The sequence below is a fragment of the Bubalus kerabau genome, chromosome 1, assembly GCF_029407905.1.
Source record: "Bubalus kerabau isolate K-KA32 ecotype Philippines breed swamp buffalo chromosome 1, PCC_UOA_SB_1v2, whole genome shotgun sequence".
NCBI classification, from domain to species: domain Eukaryota; kingdom Metazoa; phylum Chordata; class Mammalia; order Artiodactyla; family Bovidae; genus Bubalus; species Bubalus kerabau.
In genome coordinates, this window is record NC_073624.1 from 89,657,893 (window position 1) to 89,671,020 (window position 13,128).

General features: G+C 40.1%; 1 non-coding gene across 1 annotated transcript; it reads left to right on the plus strand.

Annotated features, from left to right (window-relative positions):
- The first annotated feature begins 207 nt into the window (after positions 1-207).
- LOC129642445 (U6 spliceosomal RNA) lies at positions 208-314 on the plus strand. Its single transcript, XR_008709716.1, has one exon. It is a non-coding gene; the product is annotated as a U6 spliceosomal RNA (small nuclear RNA).
- The last annotated feature ends 12,814 nt before the right edge of the window (positions 315-13,128 follow it).

The following is a 13,128-nucleotide window of genomic DNA, read 5'->3' on the forward strand; positions in this document are numbered from 1 at the left end:
CTCTGCTGCCCCCTTCTCTTTTGCCTTCAATTTTTCCCAGCATCAGAGTCTTTTCCAATGAGTCTGCTCTTCGCATCAGGTGGCCAAAGTACTGGAGCTTCGGCTTCAACATCAGTCCTTCCAAAGAATATTCAGAGTTGATTTCCTTTAGGATTGACTGGTTTGATTTCCATGCTGTCCAGGGGACTCTCAAGAATCTCCGGCACCGTGCTCGCTTCGGCAGCACATATACTAAAATTGGAACGATACAGAGAAGATTAGCATGGCCCCTGCGCAAGGATGACACGCAAATTCGTGAAGCGTTCCATATTTTTAGACAATCTCTTTAACAAGTGGTGCTGGGAACTCTGGTCAACCACTTGTAAAAGAATGAAACTAGAACACTTTCTAACACCATACACAAAAATAAACTCAAAATGGATTAAAGATCTAAACGTAAGACCAGAAACTATAAAACTCCTAGAGGAGAACATAGGCAAAACACTCTCTGACATACATCACAGCAGGATCCTCTATGACCCACCTCCCAGAATAATGGAAATAAAAGCAAAAATAAACAAATGGGACCTAATTAACCTTAAAAGCTTCTGCACATCAAAGGAAACTATTAGCAAGGTGAAAAGACAGCCTTCAGAATGGGAGAAGATAATAGCAAATGAAGCAACTGACAAACAACTAATCTCGAGAATATACAAGCAACTCCTACAGCTCAACTCCAGAAAAATAAATGACCCAATCAAAAAATGGGCCAAAGAACTAAATAGACATTTCTCCAAAGAAGACATAAAGATGGCTAACAAACACATGAAAAGATGCTCAACATCACTCATTATCAGAGAAATGCAAATCAAAACCACTATGAGGTACCATTTCACGCCAGTCAGAATGGCTGCAATCCAAAAGTCTACAAGTAATAAATGCTGGAGAGGGTGTGGAGAAAAGGGAACCCTCTTACACTGTTGGTGGGAATGCAAACTAGTGCAGCCACTATGGAGAACAGTGTGGAGATTCCTTAAAAAACTGGAAATAGACATGCCTTATGATCCAGCAATCCCACTGCTGGGCATACACACTGAGAAAACCAGAAGGGAAAGAGACACGAGTACCCCAATGTTCATCGCAGCACTGTTTATAATAGCCAGGACATGGAAGCAACCTAGATGTCCATCAACAGATGAATGGATAAGAAAGCTGTGGTACATATACACAATGGAGTATTATTCAGCCATTAAAAAGAATACATTTGAATCAGTTCTAATGAGGTGGATGAAACTGGAGCCTATTATACAGAGTGAAGTAAGCCAGAAAGAAAAACACCAATACAGTATACTAACGCATATATATGGAATTTAGAAAGATGGTAACAATAACCCTGTGTACGAGACAGCAAAAGAGACACTGATGTATAGAACAGTCTTATGGACTCTGTGGGAGAGGGAGAGGGTGGGAAGATTTGGGAGAAGGGCATTGAAACATGTAAATATCATGTATGAAATGAGTTGCCAGTCCAGGTTCGATGCACGATACTGGATGCTTGGGGCTGGTGCACTGGGACGACCCAGAGGGATGGAATGGGGAGGGAGGAGGGAGGAGGGTTCAGGATGGGGAACACATGTATACCTGTGGCGGATTCATTTTGATATTTGGCAAATCTAATACAGTTATGTAAAGTTTAAAAATAAAATAAAATTTTAAAAAAAAAAAAAAAAAGAATCTCCGGCACCACAGTTCAAAAGCATCAATTCTTCAGCGCTCAGCCTTTTTTATAGACCAACTCTCATATCCATACATGACTACTGGAAAAAACATAGCTTTGACTATACAGTCCTTTGTCAGCAAAGTGATGTCTCTGCCTTTTAATATGCTATCTGGATTTGGCATAGCATTCCTTCCAAGGAGAAAGTGTCTTTTAATTTCAAGGCTGCAATCACCATCCACAGTGATTTTGGAGCCTGAGAAAATAAAGTCTAGAGATCAAATTTATTGTAGATTTGTACCACTCTGGAGCAGGCCACATTTAGTTAAAGTTCTCAGGTAAAGCTGTGGCACGATCATAGGGCTATAAGTAACAATGTGTAGAATAAATTGATAACTGGATTCCTTGCCCTTATTCATTTAGCTTTAAATTCTAGCAAGAAGGGGCAGTGGATATATTCGGGATTCATTCGGGCTTAAACATGCACTCACTGATTAACACTGGGCAGGTCACCTAAGCTTTCTAGCTCTCAACTTTATAATGTTGAGAATGGGGATGATAATGCCTATTTCACTGGGATATTATATGTGTCAGTGCCTGACACATGGCAAGTACAGAGGAGTAGCTGTTATTTTGCTCAAGATATTACTGAAGTATATGAAACCTTATCTTTCCCACTGACTCTAGGCAGTCAAACACTCTCTGCAAATTCCCTGGGGGTGTACATTTTCATGCTCCTGGTTCAGACCAAGGGCATCTTTCTTACACTCCTCACAGAATAGCATAATTTGGAATAAAGAATCTGAAAGATCTAATTGCTGATGAATACAAAACACTGGCTCTTCCTTAATATTGAACTTAAATTTTCCATTGTCAATTTTAGAATCTACTTTAGAAATCCTCATTTTATATTCAAGGGTTGACATTTTCGGGTCTCTATTTTGTGAGGTAAGAACAGGATTAAATGTAAAATGAAGGACAGATCTCTGGTGTAACGTTTCTAAGGACAATGCTGCAAAGAGCGCCCCTGGGTGTCACAAATCCTTGCAAGCTGCCTGGGGACCCAGACACAACCGAGTCGATGTTTCAAGGAGGGGAGAGGGCTGCAAGAGGCAGCCAGGGCGTAGCGTGGGAGGCAAGCTTGGCGAAGCGCTGGAAAGTCCCCTGGGGAGCCGTGTCTAGCTGTCCAAGTGCTAACAAATTTTGTCGTGATGTTGTGCCATTCCTCCTCCTCGCTAGCTCTGTCAGAGCATTCTGAATGATAACACGAAGAGAAATGCAGCGACAGTCACACTTCAGCCCCAGCTGACAAGAAAGTGACAGGTATTCACTAACAGTTTCTCCCAGTCCTGATTAGGTGTTCCACAAGTCCACTCCCTGTAGGATCCAGGAGACCTGACATGTTCTAACTGCTCCATTTATCTGCCAAGGAGTATTTTTTATTCAGTGGTGAATCAGAGAGCTTGGAGCTGTTATTTGGGGAGCTGGACTCACCATTTAAGAGCACAGGATTTTTATGCCTTAAGACCAAAAGCTCACTAAGGGTAAGCACCTCCCAGCAACTTTTAGAATTTTTTTTTTTTATTATTCTGCACAAGCTTTATCTCTGGGTCCTATACATACTTTAGTTGGTTGATTGAATTGAAGCTCCCCTCCCTCTGCCTGTACCATCCTTCTGGCACTCAAAGAGAATACACTCACAGCTTGCAAAGTGCCTCTCACAGTGTGTATGCCATGTGGAATGAGTATGTCACATTATTACATGGAACCATTTGGTTTCTTTCCTTCATTCTCTGTTTTCATATGTTTTAACACCTATTTATTTGTTTATTGGTTATGCTGGGTCCTCGTTGCTGCACATGGACTTTCCCTGTTGGAGAACAGGGGCTACTCCCTAGTTGTGGTGCAACGGCTCCTCATTGCTTCTCCTGTTGCAGAGCAGACTCTAGAACATGGGCTTCAGCAGTTGTGCCTCTTGGCACGTGGGGTCTTCTGGGAGCAGGGTTGGAACACAGATTCTTACCCACTAGACCACCAGGGAAGTCCTCAGTTTTCATACTGTGCTCTTTGGGATCTGAGAAAATAAAACATGGGCTCAGGGCCAAAACACATGACTCAAAAGCAATTCCCTTTCCATAGAGATATGTTAATGCTCGGAATGAATTGCTCAGAAGGACTCAGTTTTTTACCTAAAGAGCTTTGTCCCCCTCAGTTTCTGTATTTTTTAGTTTTCCAGACCTTCCAATTACCCAGTCACAAGTCAAATGGTCCCTGTCCTTTGAGATACTGACTTAGAGTGATGTCACACTTTCAAGGACAAAATAAAAAGGAAAGAAGAAGAAATAATAAAGATAGCAGAAATCACTGTAGTTGAAAACAAAAAGTACAGAGAGTCAGTGAAACAAAAGCTGGTTCTTTGGGAAGGTCAATGAAATTGACAAACCTCTAGGGAGACTGACAAAAATAAAAGGGAAAAGACACAAAGTACCAATATCAGGAGTGAAACAGGATATTGCTACAGACCCTGCAAACATCAAAAAGATAAGAGAACACCCTGTGTAAATCTACATGGATAATAATTCTGACTACTTAGGTAAGTAGATCAGTTCCTCAAAAACATCAACAACCACCACTCACACTGTACAAAACAGATAATTTGAATAGCCTTATGACTACAAAGGAAATTGAATCAGTAATACTAAAATTCTTCATAAAGGAAAACTCTGGTCTCAGACTGTTTCATTGGAGAATTCTGTGAAGTATTTAAAGAAGAATCAGGATGAATTCTACAGTCTTGTGTAGAAAATGAAAGAGAATGGAATATTTTCCAATTCACTTTATGAAGCAAATGTTAACATGATACCAAAACCAACAGAGGCAATATGAAAACAGAGAGAAAGAAAACCACAGGCCAGTATCCTCATGAAAATAAATGCAAAAATTCTTATCCAAATATTAGCAAGTTGAATTCAGCAATATATGAAAAGGATTTTATACCATACCCAAGGGGGGTTTCTCTCAGGGACTGCAAGGATGGTTAAATACTCAAAAATCAATCAATGTGACTCATCACATTAACAGTCTGAGGAGGAAAAATCACATGATCTTACCAATAGAGGCAGAAAAAGCATTTGAAAAATAAAATAGCCTTTCATGATAAAAACTTTTATGAAACTAGCAAAAGAGGGGAACCTCCTACCCTTAATAAAGAACATCTACCCCCCCAAAAAAATCTATGGCTAGCATCATACTTAATGACAAAAGAATGAATGTTTTCTTCATACAGTCAAAAATAAAGCAAAAATGTCCATTCTTACCACCACTATTCAACATAATGTTAAAAGTTCTGGCCAGTGCAATAAGGCAAGGAAAGGAAATGAAATGCATACAGATTAGAAAGGAAGAAATGAAACCTCCCCTATTTGTCGATGACATGATATTCTACATTAAAAAAAACTCCAGGAATTTACAAAAATCTCAGAAACTTACAAATTCAGCAAGTTCACAGGATACAAGATCAACATGCAAAAATCAATTGCATTTCTTGTATATACTAGTAATGAGCATCTGGAAACTGAAATTCAAAGCACAGAATCATTTACGATTGCTCAAAAAAAAGTGAAATACTTAACATGTAAATCTAACAATATATCCCTACAGGACCTGAATGCTAAAAACTGCACAACACTGATGAAAGCAGATAAAAATAAATTGTGACGTATTCCCTGTTTCTTGATTGGAAGACCCAGCATACTAAAGATGTCCAATTTTCCAAGTTTATATATAATTGAATACTATTCCTATCAAAATTCCAGCAAGATTTTTTTTTTTTCTGTAGATTTAACAAGAGTATTCTAAAGTTTACATGGAGAGGCAAAGGAACTAGAAAAGTGAAAATAATTCTGAAAAAAAAAAAAGAATAAAATGAGAAGAATCAGTCTACCTGATTTTAAGGCTTGTTATATATCTATGGTAATCAAAACTGGGTGATATTATTAAAAGAATAGACACACTGATCAATGGAATAAAGGGAACCTAGAAATCACTCCACATGGGTATGGCTACCTAATCATTTCAAAAGTATTTATCTGGCTGTATCACGCGTTAGTTGTGGCATGCAGACTTGCTAGTGGCAGCACACGGGCTTAGTTGCTCTGCAGCATGTGGGCTCTTAGTTCCCGGACCAGGGATTGAACCTGCATCCCTTGCATTGCAGGGTAGATTCTTAACCACTGGACCACCAGGAGAGTTTTGGCTACTTGAATTTTAACAGAGATGTGAAAGCAATTTAATGGAGGATAGCATTGCCAAGAAATATGTTAAAGCTATTTGGTATCCGTGGGTAAAAACATTTAAAAAAATAAAGAATGTTGACTTAAACCTCATATTATATAAAAATTAACTCAAAATGTACCATACGTTTAAGTGTAAATGTAAAACTATAAAAATTTTAGAACATAATACAAGATAGAATTTGGGGAACTTAGGGTCATGTCTCGGAGAAGGCAATGGCACCCCACTCCAGTACTCTTGCCTGGAAAATCCCATGGACGGAGGAGCCTGGAAGGCTGCAGTCCATGGGGTCGCTGAGGGTCGGACACGATTGAGCTACTTCACTTTCACTTTTCACTTTCATGCGTTGGAGAAGGAAATGGCAACCTACTCCAGTGTTCTTGCCTGGAGAATCCCAGGGATGGTGTTGGGGGCGGGGGTGGGGCGGGGAGGGGAGGGCCTGGTGGGCTGCTGTCTATGGGATTGCACAGAGTTGGACACGACTGAAGTGACTTAGCAGCAGTAGCAGCAGGGTCATGTTTTTGACATGACACCATTAAAGAAAATATTAATAAATTGGACTTCATCAAAATTTAAAACCTTTACTCTGCAAAAGACTTTGATGAAAAGACAAGCTACAGAGGCAGAGAAAAAATTGCAATCTACATTCCTAAGAAAAAAACTCATCTAGAGCATATAAAGAACTCTCAAAACTCACCATTAAAAAAACCCAAACAATTCAGTTAGAAAATGGGCAAAAGACAAGATATCCTGTTTATCCTGTAAAGGATGTACAGATGACAAATAAGTACATGAAAAGTACTAACACCACTTGCCATTCAGGAAACGCAAATGAACAACATGAGGAGATATTGGAAGAAGTAATACCAAATGTAGTGACAAAATCAAATGTTGGTGAGAATGGAGAAAAACTGTCTCTCATACATTGCTGGTGGGATTGTAAAATGATACTGTTAATCTGGAAAATAATTTGGCACATTCTTTTAAAAAAACTAAACACGCATATGACCCAGCAATTGCTTTCCTGGGCATTTGTCCCCCCAGAATGAAAATTTAACTCAACCCAAAAACCTACATTTGCTTCCAGCAGTTTTGTTTGTAATAGCTAAAAACTAGAAACAATCAAAAAGTCATTTTGTAAGTAAACAGTTAAATAAATTATGATACCTCTATACCATGAAACACTACCCAGAAGTAAGAAGGTTTTGTTTTTTTCCTTCTTTCAAAGGCCTATCTGATTATATCTCATCTCACCCTCAAACATTTCATGGTTTTCTATTATCCCAGACATGATGATGTTCATATGAAACCTGGCTCAGAGGCCCAGTTGTCCACACTCATCAAAAGCTGGTCTCTCTTGGCTCCCTTACCTCTAAACACACTCAACTATTCACCTCATGGTAAATTTACCTCTATTTCGGAGACAAATTGTGTCTGCCACAGTGGTATTTTCAAGGTAATACCATTCAAACAAAACAAAATGCCATTCAAATGGTCGGTCAGTCAGTCAGTTTAGTCTCTCAGTCGTGTCTGACTCTTTGCGATCCCGTGAACCGCAGCACACCAGGCCTCCCTGTCCATCACCAACTCCCAGAGTTTACTCAAACTCATGTCCATTGAGTCGGTGATGCCATCCAACCATCTCATCCTCTGTCATCCCCTCTCCTCCTGCCCTCAATCTTTCCCAGCATCAGGGTCTTTTCAAATGAGTCAGCTCTTCACATCAGGTGGCCAAAGTATTGGAGTTTCAGCTTCAACATCAGTCCTACCAATGAACACCCAGGACTGATCTCCTTTAGGATGGACTGGTTGGATCTCCTTGAAGTCCAAGGGACTGTCAAGAGACTTCTCCAACACCACAGTTCAAAAGCATCAATTCTTCAGTGCTCAGTTTTCAAATAGTAATACCACTCAAACAAAAACAAAACAAAACAAAAAAACGATACTTCCTCTCCATTTTTTCATTCCCTCTCCTTTATTAAATCAGGAAATCCAAATTCAAGTCATTCACCGACAGCAAGTAACTTAAGTTCTGTGAGGCTCAATTTTTTCACTTGAGAATTGAGTATTAATGTTATATATATTGGGGATTGGAGATACCTATAGAGGATGTTGGCTTCCCTGATAGCTCAGTTGGTAAAGATATTCTACATTATGCAATGCAGGAGACCTGGGTTTGATCTCTGGGTTGGGAAGATCCCCTGGAGAAGGGAAAGGCTACCCACTCCAGTATTCTGGCCTGGAGAATTCCATGAACTGTATAGTCCATGGGGTCGCAAAGAGTTGGACACGACTGAGCTACTTCCATGTCACTTCATTGAGGACATAAAATTGGGGATTAATGATATATCTTAAAGATAATATCTGGCTGGAGTCATGTGACACCCAAATGAAATTATGTACCTGAAGTTGCTTTATATACCATAAGCACTATATAAATATAAGGAACTATCATCAACAAGCAAAAGCTCACCCTGTGCAAACAGTGAGGCAGGAGTGAGGAAGTGAGGAGGAAGGGACCATCTTGGCATATAACCAGAATGTTTGCCACCCAAAACTAGGGCGGAAGGAAAGATTGTTGAGCACCTACTATGTATCGGTATTGGTTCTGGATGCTTTTACCCTTGACTGACACTCATGAAATATATTTAATGAGTTACATTTAATCATAAGAATAGGACTTTAAAGCCTGAGAGAGAAAAATAGCCCAACTTCGTAGAAATGTCAATAGAAATGGATCACCCTGAGCATCTCATGGGATGGCATATATATTATCAGAGTTTCTTGGGCTGGTACAACTCCTGCTGATTTCACATCTAGTGCAAAGCATAAATGAATCACCACCCCATCAGTCACCAGGTTTACACCGGCTTGAACACAGCACTCCTTCCCTTAGATAAATCGTTGCTGCAAGATGGTCAGACTATAGTATTGTCTCCTGCAATGGATCCTTTAATCAATGGATCAATCCATCAAGTACTTATTGATTAGTTACTTGTTACCAAGTGCTATACCACCTGCTGGGAGACAAGGAGGTAGCCCCCAAAGGGTAGAATGAGGCAAGGAGATCAAAGAGGGATAGAGCATAGACCTTTAAAATGTTTCCAATCTATTTGAAAAAGTAGTGTATATACATGCCAAATGTTAAGAAATCATACCCAAAATAAATAATAGCTTTATTGTTGTTGTTGTTCAATTTCCCAGTTGTGTCCAACTCTTTTCGACCCCATGGACTCCAGCACGCCAGGTTTCCCTGTCCATCACCAACTCCCAGAGCCTACTCAAACTCATGTTCATCGTGTTGGTGATGCCACCCAATCATCTCATCCTCTGTCATCCCCTTCTCCTCCTGCCTTAAATCTTTCCCAGCATCAGGGACTTTTCCAGTGAATTGGCTGCTTGCATGAGATGACCAAAATACTGGAGCTTCATCTCCAGCATCAGTCCTTCCAATGAGTATTCAGGGTTCATTTCCCTTAAGATTGACTGGTTTGATCTCCTTGCCGTCCAAGGGACTCTCAGGAGTCTTCTCCAGCACCACAGTTCAGAGGCATCAATTCTTTGGCATTCTGCCTTCTTTACAGTCCAGTTTCACAACCATTCATAACCGCTGGGAAGACCATAGCCTTAAGTATAAGGACCTTTGTCGGCAATGTCTCAGCTTTTCAACACACTGTCTAGGTTTGTCATAGCTTTCCTGCCAAGGAGCAATCGTCTTCTGATTTCATGGCTACAGTCACCATCCACAGTGATTTTAGGGCTTCAGAAGAGGAAATCTGTCACTACTTCCATTTTTTTCCCCTTTCTATTTGCCATGATATAATGGGGCTGGATGCCATGATCTTAGTTTTTTTTTAATATTTAGTTTTAAGCCGGGTCTTTCACTTTCCTCTTTCACCCTCATCAAAAGACTTTTTAGTTCCTCTTCACTTTCTGCCATTAGGGTGGTATCATCCACATACCTGATGTTGTTGATCTTTCTCCCGCCTATCTTGATTCCGGTTTGTAACTCATCCAGCCCGGCATTTCTCATGATGTGCTCAGCATATAGGTTAAACAAACAGGGTGACGGCATACAGCCCTGTCGTACTCTTTTCTCACTTTCTTCTGAATAATAGCTTAGCGAATGCCTACTTGACCTGAGAAATTAGACCAAAGATGCCTTTGGAGTCCAGAGAATGGAAAACACTGGACTGGTCTGTAAAATTTTAATGGAAGAGAAGATATTTGATACAAGCCTTAAAAAATAGTCTAAGAATTATGTAGGAAGATGAAAGAAGCAATGACAAGACAGATGAGACACCAACAGGATAAACATGATCAGAAATGTAAGACATAAATAAGGAATGTGGACTAGACTGATATGGCCAAAGAGAAGGATGCTGCTGCTGCTGCTGCTGCTAAGTCACTTCAGTTGTGTCCGACTCTGTGCGACCCCATAGACAGCAGCCCACCAGGCTCCCCTGTCCCTGGGATTCTCCAGGCAAGAATACTGGAGTGGGTTGCCATTTCCTTCTCCAATGCATGAAGGCGAAAAGTGAAAGTGAAGTCGCTCAGTCCTGTCCGACTCTGAGCGACCCCATGGACTGCAGCCTACCGGGCTCCTCCGTCCATGGGATTTTCCAGGCAAGAGTACTGGAGTGGGGTGCCATCAAAGGATGGAAGACAGTAAAAACTTAGAGTTAAGATGAAAACTGAGGTTAGAGTCTACAGTGAAGAAGCTGAGAATGCCAAAATAAAAGATTTGTTTTCCTATATGAGACTGAATAGAATTTTTTCATTCATTTTGTTTGTTGGTTTTGTGAAAATTCAATACTACCACATTTTTATTATTTTTTTAATTTAAAACTCAAGATCTCAATCTTTCTTTGTTCCCTTTATACAATATCAGAACATAAATATGGAATATCACCAACAGCAAGATTTTCATTACCAGATTCAGCACCAGAGTAGCATCATTTTAGTTAGGATTAAGAAGCCATCGCTGGTTCAAAGCTGTGATTTTCTTGATCTCCCGGACCTTGACAGAAGTCCTAAAGGTCCTCAAGGCAGAATTTGCTGTTTGGATTCAGTGTTTACTTTTCCAGACACAATTGTTTACTGGCAAATGTCTTCAAAGAGAACAAAATGCCAAGGAGTTGACCTTAAGGTCTGGGCTTGTGGGGCTTCCTCGTACATCATTCTGCTTCTCAGTGGCAGCACAAAACCTCAACATCTGCCAGCACTGACTTTTTAGACTGGAAGCCTCTTGCCCATTGGGCTTCCCTGGTGGCTCAGACCATACAGAATCTGATGGCAATGCAGGAGACCCAGGTTCAATTCCTGGTCATGAAGATCCTCTGGAGAAGGGAATGGCTATCCACTCCACTATTGTTGCCTGGATAACTCAATGTAAAGAGGAACCTGGTGGTCTGCTGTCCATGGGGTTGCAAAGAGTCGGACATGACTGAGCAACTTTCACACTTGGCCATGACTGTGGTCAACCACATTTTGGCCTGTGGCCTGAAATGGTTAACCCAAAGATATCTCTTAGTCATTATTCTTCTGGCTTTTCTTAAGAGAATGGGGTGTCGTGTCAACTTTCGGAGCTCAGCTCAATCTGATCCTAATTTCCCTCAGTGTACTCTGGGTTGACCCACAAAAAGAGCCTGTCAGCTGTGGGCCTCAGAGCCTCCTACTTGGGAGATGCCCAGACCCTGCAACACAAGTGCTATGGGTTAACCCTTGCACACTTGCTGGCCATTGTCTTCTACTTTTATGAATTACCAGTTCAAGTCTGTGGTTACCAGCCTCCAGGACTAACCCCAGTGATCTCTACCTCCAGGTACTCGTGCCCTTATGTAGTCCCCTACCACTTGTAAAAGGATCAGTTTATGTGAACCTTTTAAACAAAACAATTCAGTACTCAATTTTTTTTTTTTTTGGCTGCACCTCAAAACATGTGGAATTTTCCTGACCGGGGATTGTGCTCACATCTCCTGCAGTGGAAGTGAAGAGTGTTCCTCTAAAGCAGAGTAACCACTGGTCCACCAGGGAAGTCCCATGAAACAAACAAACAAAAAAACTCAGAAAAAAGTGCAAATTTCTTTTCTCTTGAGCAGAAATCAAATGATGGGGGAAAAGGTTTTCAAACTTTTCATCTCTTTTATAAAAAGTATGCTTGTTATTGTTTAGTCACTAAGTCATATCTGATTCTTTGCCACACTGTGGACTGTAGACTGCCAGGCTCTTCTGTCCATGGTATTTCTCAGACAAGAATACAGGAGTGGGTTGCTATTTCCTTCTCCAGGGGATCTTCCCGACCAAGGGATCTTCTCACCTGCATTGGCAGGTGGATTCTTTACCACTGAGCCATCAGGGAAGTCCAAAATTATGCTTTCTTCTTATTTAGAAATAAATCACAGTTTAAAGATGCATTGCTATGTTTGTCTTATAGCTTCTTAAAATGTAAAAATTATGAACATATATCTTATGTTTCTTATATTTTAATACTACTTCTATATGTCTTGAGTTTGGAGATTGTAGCTATAGAAGTATATGACTATACAGGAGTTTTTCTCTTTAATCTTGTGCATCTGGCCCTTCTCACCACAGAAAAAAAGAGTCAGTCAGATGCTCTCCTCCAACTCTCATTTGTCACATCCATTCTCCCATTCCCATCTTCTATCAGTAAAGGTAAGATAGTATTCTGTTCTTGTAAACTTCTTTAAAACTTTTTTCTTCGAGTTTTATTGAGAGTTAATTGATATACAGCCCTGTTTAAAGTGTATGGCAAAATGATTTGACTTACATACATTATGAGATGACTATCTCAGTAAGTTTACTGAACACCCATCATCTCATATAGTTATAAATTAAAGAAACAGGAAAAATATTTTTTCTTGTGATAAGAGCTTAGGATGTACTCTCTCAACAACGTTTGTATGTAATGTATAGTGCTAATTATGTTGATCATGTTGTACATTATACCCCTAGTACTCATTTATCTTATAACTGGAATTGTGTATGTTTTGAATTCCTACCACCCCCAACCTCTGGTAACCACAAATCCAACACCATTCTGTGTTTGTTCACGTAGCTTTTTTGTTTTGAAATATGGTTGACCTTCAACACTTTGTTAGATCTTGTAACACAACATA